An 8,344-nucleotide genomic window follows, 5' to 3' on the forward strand; every position below is an offset into this window, starting at 1 on the left:
CACAGATGCCTCCTTGTTTTCCCCATTCGGTTGATCAATTATTGCTTCTTTTCTCCTAACTTGTTTTGGGTTATTGATGGCAAACACTGAAAACGTTCAGTTTCCATCATGTTAAGAGGAGAGGATGGAAAGATCAGAAAACTTCTTGTTTACTCTATTCTTAGAATTGAATCAAATACAATTCCCACAGAAAAAGAGAAGAAAGAACACAAGGATTAACATTGTTAGGTAGTCTAGAATTTTTAACATGGCTTGATCTCTAAATAAACTGTTTGATTTAGTGGGGGCTTTAACAAAATTGCTTAAAGGATAAAATTGCTTAAAGAGGAATTCTATGGAACACGTGATATGCAGAAAAATTGGGCTGCTGAAACTCTAATTCTTTATTTGATGAAGCAATCTTTATATAGGCATGATCATGAACAGAAACAAACTTGGAGAAAAATAAGGATCCAATACCCACTAATCATATCCTATCAGACTTCCTAAATATCAGCAACAATTCGACTTTGACTAGAACAATTCAGCAGTAAATAGAAAGGAACAACAATGGAAAAATAATCTGAAAGTATATCTACATTCTCTTTAACATAAGCTTACATCCATATATAAAAGGGGGAATTTATTAATCACTGAAGTTACAGTTTTTGAATGAAAAATTGTGAATCCCCTCTTAAATCACATCACCTTAACAACCCAATTATTAGGAGTGAGCAAAACTTCAGTTTAACTCAAATAACCGAGTCAAACTGACCGAAATTATTAGTTCGGTTCGATTCAAGTTGAGTGTCTGTTCTGTCTGGTTTTCAAGTTTGGCAATTTCGATAATTTCGTTTCAGTTTTCGTATTGAAAAAATCAAAATAATTGAACCGATCGAAATTGTCAAATGACGTCGTTTTTAATTCGAACTTCGACAGGACAAAAGAATTGAAGAACAAAAAAAATCGCGATTGACCCATAGAGATGACTTTGTAATTCTTGTAATTTCAATTTTTAATTATTTAAAATAGGATTTTCAATTGTTTTAGTGTGGATTTCTGATGTATATATATATAACGATTAAATCAACAATGAGTGCATTCTGGTAAAGTGCCCCTCAAATTTCAGCATTCAATAATCTCCTCATCAATTATTTGCCTCCTAGTTTGTATTGCCGATGCCGCCATAATTGGCATTATTTCTTATTTGGATTAGGCAACAGCAAAATAATAGTCAGTTTGAAAGATTTATTTTTAATTGGGATTTAAGTATGTATATTTACTAGCTAGTATGGATATTTACTCTGCCTGACTTATAATGCCATTTCCTTTTTGAGATAGCCTCACACTTTACCCTAGATGGTGCACTCCTAGGTTATCCTTTCCAAAATGCAATGCCGATCTATGCCATATTGTTATAGTCAACCACTATAAAAGCTTTATACCATATTGAAATTTGTTAATGCACCATGTCTTTACTTGTGTAGGCATTCCAAATAGGAAATAACCAAGACAACAGAAACAAAAGAAAGTAATAATATAAATTGTATTCTAATGAAATATAATTTATAAGAGATATCTTATCAGAATTCAATCAGTTATCAAAACATGGTTGTTTGTGTTATATTTTTTTTCACATTTTACAAGCACATTACATTGCACTCCAAGTTTCTCACGTAACCTTCTTGATTACCCGAGTAGAATTTTGATTACTCGATTAATGTTGCATGTTAATCGAGTATGATGTAATAATTACTCACATAGTTTCATGAATTAATTGACTAATATTGCTCGTTACTCGAGTAATAATAGTCCAAAAATCAAATTACTCTCTGTTTTCAAGATTAATCGACTACTTATTGCTCATTAGTCGAGTAATAATTAAATTACTCGCATACAATCTCAAGGATAGTCGAGAAATAAATGGAGAATTTTTCAACCCTTTTTTGTTTCGAAAAAATAATTAACTAATTCTTTTTGTTAGTCAAGTAATATTTAGGATTTCTCACGTAACTTTATTGTTTACTCGAGTAATTGGAAAGATTTTTCAGCCCTTCCATCCTATTATACATTTCTTGATTGCAATCGAGTAAACTTTTTTCTTAATCGAATAATCTTTCCAATTACTTGAGGAAAACCAGTTACTCGAGTAAACAATAAAATTACGCAAGTAATCTAAGATATTACTTGACTAACAAAAAGGATTAGTCAATTATTTTTTCGAAATAAAAAATGGTTGAAAAACTCTTCATTTATTACTCGATTATCCTTAAGATTGTACACGAGTGATTCAATTATTACTCGACTAATGAGCGATATTAGTTGATTAATTTTCAAAATAGAGAGTGAGCTGATTTTCGAACTACTATTACTCGAGTAACGAGCAATATTAGTTGACTAATCCATAAAACTACATGAGTAATTACTACATCGTACTCGATTAACATGCAACATTAATCGAGTAATCAAAATTCTACTCGAGTAATCAAAACAGTTATGCAAGAAACTCGGGGTACAATGTAAAGTGCTTATAAAACGTTAAAGAAATACAACACAAACAACTATATTTTGATAACTAATTGAATTCTTCCTAAGAAGATATCCACAGACAAGATATCTCTTAGAAACTATATTTCATTAGGAGTACAATTTATGTTATTACTTTCTTTTGTTTTTGTTGTCTTGTATGGTTGTTTCCTATTTGGAATGCCTACCCAAGTAAAGACATGGTGCACTAACGAAATTCAATATGGTATAAATCTTTTATAGTGGTTGACTAACAATATGGCATAGATTGACACTGCATTTATGTTCAATACATGAGTGCACCATCTAGAGTAAAATGAGAGCCAATCTCAAAAGGGAAATTGCACTATAAGCCAGCTAGAGCTAGACTAAATATCCATACTTAAATCTCAATTAAAGATAAATCTTTCAAACTGACTGCTATTTTGCTATTACCTAATCCAAGTAAAACAATTGAAAATCCTAACTTGAATAATTAAAAATTAAAACTACAAGAATTACAAACTCACCTCATGGGTCGGGGTCAGTTGTGAGTCGCCAATCGAAACAAATAGGAAGGGGAAGGGTGGGTTTCTCGCAGTTTGATTCTTCTGTTTTTATATTCTTCTTCAATTCTTCTGTTCTGCTAAAGTTTGGGCCAAAAACGACGTTGTTTGGAAATTTCGGTCAGTTCAATTATTTCAATTTTAACTTAATCGAACCAAACCGAAATAACTAAAATTGTCAAACTTGAAAATCGAACCAAACTGTCCCTTCGCTCGAACCGAACCGAACCGAATAGGCAATTTTGGTCAGTTTGGTTTGGTTATTTTGACTGAACCAAAGTTTTGCTCACCCCTAGGTTACAATCTCCATAAACTTACACTAAACACCTACGTTGAGAAACTTAGTCATAGGAAAGAAACCCTGCGAATTTTTCTATTCTTCGTAACTGAGATTGATTTTCCATTCTTCCCTAGATTTGGTTTTCCCAAAACACTAATTGCCACCTGATGTTGAATTTGATCAGTTGTCCAACACCCACTTAGAGAATGGTTAACTGAAAGCTACCAATCAATCTAATGAATCTTAAGTTTGAATCAATAATGGTTGGAAAAGAAAGTGTACCAACAAGAATGACCAGTTAATCACTACCAGCATGAGATAAAATTCCCTCTGTACATTAAAAATATCTACAAAGCTAAATAGAACAAAAAGGAAGTGATGCGGGAGGAGAAGATGTATGTACAAGAATCTGCAGCTTCTTCAGCTCAATCCATTTGACTCGACTAGTATGGCACTGATGTTGTCTTGGCTGCCTTTAGCCAAGCCACCTCAGCCAGCCAGCATTGCTGCTGTCTCTGCAGCATCAGTTCCTTCTAAGAATGTCTAACTATATAGGGGAGAGCAAAAGTTTAGTTTACCCGAATTAATCAAACCAAATTGACCGTCAGTTCGGTTTGGTTTTTTTCTTGCATCGGTTCAATTTGGTTAATTTTTCTCAAAAGTACCATAATTTTTCTCAAAAGTTCGGTTTCCGGTTTGGTTTTTTGGTTGGAATAACCGATCTAACCGAACTTTAAAACAATGTAGTGTTGATGTATATTAAACGACGTTGTTTTTTTCGGTTTTGTGTGTTTTCTATCAGTTACTTCAGTTTTTTTTGCGTTTCTTCGATTTAATCGGTTCAGTTTAGTTTATGTGGTTTGGGTTTGGGTTTGGTTTTTTCGATTATCGGTTAGTTCGATTTTTTAGGTTAATCGGTCGGTTCAATTCGATTTTGCTCCCCGGCTCGGTTTCATCAATTAGTGGATTTCGGTCGATTCGGTAACCGAACCGACCATTTGCACACCCCTAACTGTGGAGGCTATTTCAACAACTCAAACTCATGACCTCCCAAGTCACGAAGGAGAAATCTTACTGTTGCTACTAGAAGTTGCCCGTGTATTATGGAAAGAAACTACAAATATCCAACTACCAACTTGGACCATTTTCTTCTTTTTCCTTATTAGCTACAGATATCAACCCTATCAACCAACGTTAATTGAACCTATTCTTCTTTGGAGAACAAAAACGTGGAATCAACTTGCTCAAAATCCCAGAAGGCACCTAGACGAGTTCAAGAAACAGAATGGAACAAATTATCTGCCAAATGAGATTCAGGAGGATTGTAGTTAGAAGGAAATTAAACCCAAAGACAACCATTATAAATCACAAAAAACCACATTATATCCTTCACAAGTACAACCGAAACTAAGGAAAGAAAATTGCAATCCTAATGATATGGATGGGAAACTGATTGATTAGTGATTTGAATCTGGACCCAGAAAGGCGAAAGCACAAAAGATGTGTCTTCACTGCTACCAAAGCAACACAAAGAGCATGATCATGAACCTCAACACTTTGTTGTGGGGCGGGAAAATGAACCATGAACGCGTTTTCTTATGCTGGAAACAAAAAGCAGAAAACCTGCAATTATCATAATCTAAGAGCATCAGTTTCGGTTAATTGCCTAGTATAATTAACTTCATACGCTTTTTAAATGCATTTTAGGTTTATGTACATGCCTCCTTGAGAAGCAACATGAGGGAGCTGTTGTATAAGAGGCCATGAGTCCCATGACTTTGTCCATGGCTCCACTAGCTTGCTGCCGGTTAAGACCACCGGCAGAGTGGAGCCATGGCTGAGAAGCCACATCAACTTAAGTTCTTAAAAATATAGAACTCTCAGTGTTGTTACGAAAAGAAAAGACATAAATTTAAGTGATTATTATGATCATTTCATTTTAAAATATAAAATTTCTTAGTGTTGTTATATTTGGAATTAAAAGCTAATGTTTCTCACAGTCAAAAACTACAGAAGAAGATTTTTATTAATTTTGGAAACTTCAAAAATTATTACTGCCTATATAATGGCTCCCTCTTTCAAAATTTGAATAAATGCAACGTATAGTTGTCATTGTCAAGCATCTTCCTGTTTCGCTTTTACCATCCCTCTAAAATTTTTCTCTATTGAAGGAAAGCAATTCAACATGGTCCAGGCCAAAAATTAGAGGGGAAGCATGGCTCAGAGGCAACATCACTGGAGTTGGGAATAGGCATGGCCAGGACAGAAGCACTGCCGGTGACTGATGGTGGTGGCAGCGGCTAATTGAAAATTTTGGGTTGGGTTTGCTGTATTCAAATAGACCTCATGCAATGGGACACCCTTTTCTCCAATTTCAGACAGTAATTATTTTTTGCCATATTAGAGCAACAAAAATTATAGATGATCGATACTGTGATCATTTTGAGTGATAGCTAGTTGAAACTTAGATACTCTACTTCCCACGTCAATGTGTAATGCAGAATGAATTGGCTAGACCAGTATTTTATAGCTGTCCAGCATATCAAGATATTTGTGTAAACTGTTCCTGACTTAAACTTTTAGACAACCCGCATGGTAGGATAAAGACTTGTTGTTCTTCTTGACTTGAGATTTTCAACGCCACTTTTAACCATGGCATTTGAGTTTGTCTCTGTATAATGCTTAGTATATGCTTAATCTGTCCCTAAACAGTCTATGTTTGATGCAGGAGATCATTATCTGAGGCCATATGTGATATCTGAGCCAGAAGTCACAATGAGCAAGCAACCAAGTTGGACTACTTCCTCATAATAGCAAGTTATGGTTTGTGGGATGTTGTGTCCAATGAGGTTTCCTGCGGTGTTGTTTGAAAATGCCTCCAGAAGAAGAGGTTCTTAGAGAGAAATGGTGTTACAGAGGCTGCAACAATATTGGCCAAGCTGGCTATGTGTTAAGGGCAGCCAAGGCAATATCAGTGTCATACTTGTCAAGTCAAATGGGTCAGCTGAAGATGCCGCAGATTCTCACCAATTACTGTTGTTTGGCAGCAGAGGATATGTTCATACGTGAATCTGCAGTTTCTTCTTCTGGACCCATTTAACTCAACTACTATGACACTGATGTTGTTTTGGTTGCGTTAGCCATAGCCAGCTTGGCCAACATTGTTGCAGCCTCTGCAGCACCATTTCTCTCCAAGAACCTCTTCTTGTGGAGGTAGCAAAATCCTCTTGTTCAATGTGTCCTATGAAAACATCGCTTAGTTAACTTCCTTTTGCTTGCGTTTGCACCAATAGCTATTTCCACAACTTGAACCCATCACCTCCCAGTCACAAAGGAAAAACCTTTACATTGCCACTCGTTAGCTTTATAGTATTGTACATGCTTAGACTGTAGATAGCGCTTCCTAAGTTGTACCTAGTAAGAGTATAGATACCTAACACACATGAATAAAATATTTTAACTTTTTTGTCTCTTTCTCAAAACACTACCAAAGGTTGTCTGTTAATAAGTTGGGGGAAAAACTATAAATACCCAACCTGCCACTTGGATCGTTTTCTTCTTGCTTGTTGTTCAAAAGAATATTGGTTATTTTACTGTTAAGGCAATTGGCTACATATATGGACTATATAAACCAACAATGAACCTATTCTTCTTTGAAAGATAAAGACATGGAATCAACTTGTTCAAAATCTCTATCAAAAAACTTGCTCAGAATCTCAAAAGGCGTCTAGATGTGTTCAAGGAACAGAATGGAATGATTTATCTGCTAAAAGAGAGTCAAGAGGATTGTAGTCAATGTCAATAGGAAATTGAACCCAAAGACAATTACTGTAAACACAAAAACCACATTCTAATCTTCACAAGTATAACCTAAAGTAAGGAAAGAAAATTGCAATGATATGTATGGGAACGGGAAGGGAACCTATTGATTAGTGATTGAATCTAGACCCTGAATAGAAACCTCAACTCCTTTGGGAGAAAAAATGAACCATCAACAATATATTTTCTTATGCCAGACACAAAAAACAGAAAACCTGTAATGTAACAAAGGGTCCTGAAAATTAACAATAGAAATACATAGCTAATCTAACTAATTTCTATAGAAAGAAAAGAAGAAGAGATATTGCATGTACCTATTGGTCTTGAAGTGGCAAGCACTCCCAGAACACAAACACAGCTAGCTTTCCAATTTATGATTCTTCCTCCATCGGCTTCCACTCTCTCCCTCTCGTCGGTCCTGTCAGGCTGTTCGAAAGGAAATCATTAAAAAATACGTTTTTGTAAAATATGAGGATTAATATGAAACTGAAGGTTTAACATAGTTGGTGATGTTAATTGAGAAATTGAAACAGAATCAGAGTGATTAAACGACACATCACTTCATGATCACTTGACAAAGCCACCAGCAATGCCACCACAGCCCAGCACCGCTCTAGGGTCCCCACAATTGGGAATCACCACATCCTCCTTCCCCGCCACCACTACCAGCGCCAGCTCGAGCCTTCATTTGCCTCCATCCCTTCGCCACAATTCCCACCAAACTCTTCGTCATCCATCTTCTTGAAGCAAGATTCCATCACCTTCTCCCACTCTATCGGCTTGCCAGCCCTGCCTTTCAGCCCATCAAGTGGCACTCTGTGTAATCCATTGCAACAGGCATTCACAACCCTAGCCAGTAGCCCCGCCATGGCCGTCGTACACAGAGGAGAAGCAGAACCCTCCAGCAACCATTCCTGACACCATCTCCATGATCGCGTCTGCAGCACCTTAAATTATTTTAAAATATTTATAAATTTAAAAAAAATAAATTCAAACTTAATTTTTAAAAAAAAAATTGATTTGGCCGAGTCAATTAATTAAAATATACGTATATATATTTATGCATATATATGTACAATAAATATATATTAATAAGCTATAATATATATATATATATATTAATATAGACAGCCCAGCGAGTTAGCAAAATTGCCAGCCTGCCAGGTCCTGCCCGAGTTGTTCTATAAGGCCCAAT

The 8,344-nt window shown here is 35.6% G+C and overlaps 1 long non-coding RNA gene across 1 annotated transcript; it reads right to left on the reverse strand.

Annotated features, from left to right (window-relative positions):
- Window positions 1-4,324: 4,324 nt before the first annotated feature.
- On the reverse strand, window positions 4,325-8,072 carry LOC127812654 (uncharacterized). Its single transcript, XR_008025975.1, has 3 exons — window positions 7,710-8,072; window positions 7,464-7,575; window positions 4,325-4,953 (listed from the first exon to the last, which is right to left on the reverse strand). It is a non-coding gene; the product is annotated as an uncharacterized LOC127812654 (long non-coding RNA).
- Window positions 8,073-8,344: the final 272 nt, after the last annotated feature.

This window comes from Diospyros lotus, chromosome 11 (assembly GCF_014633365.1).
Source record: "Diospyros lotus cultivar Yz01 chromosome 11, ASM1463336v1, whole genome shotgun sequence".
NCBI lineage: Eukaryota > Viridiplantae > Streptophyta > Magnoliopsida > Ericales > Ebenaceae > Diospyros > Diospyros lotus.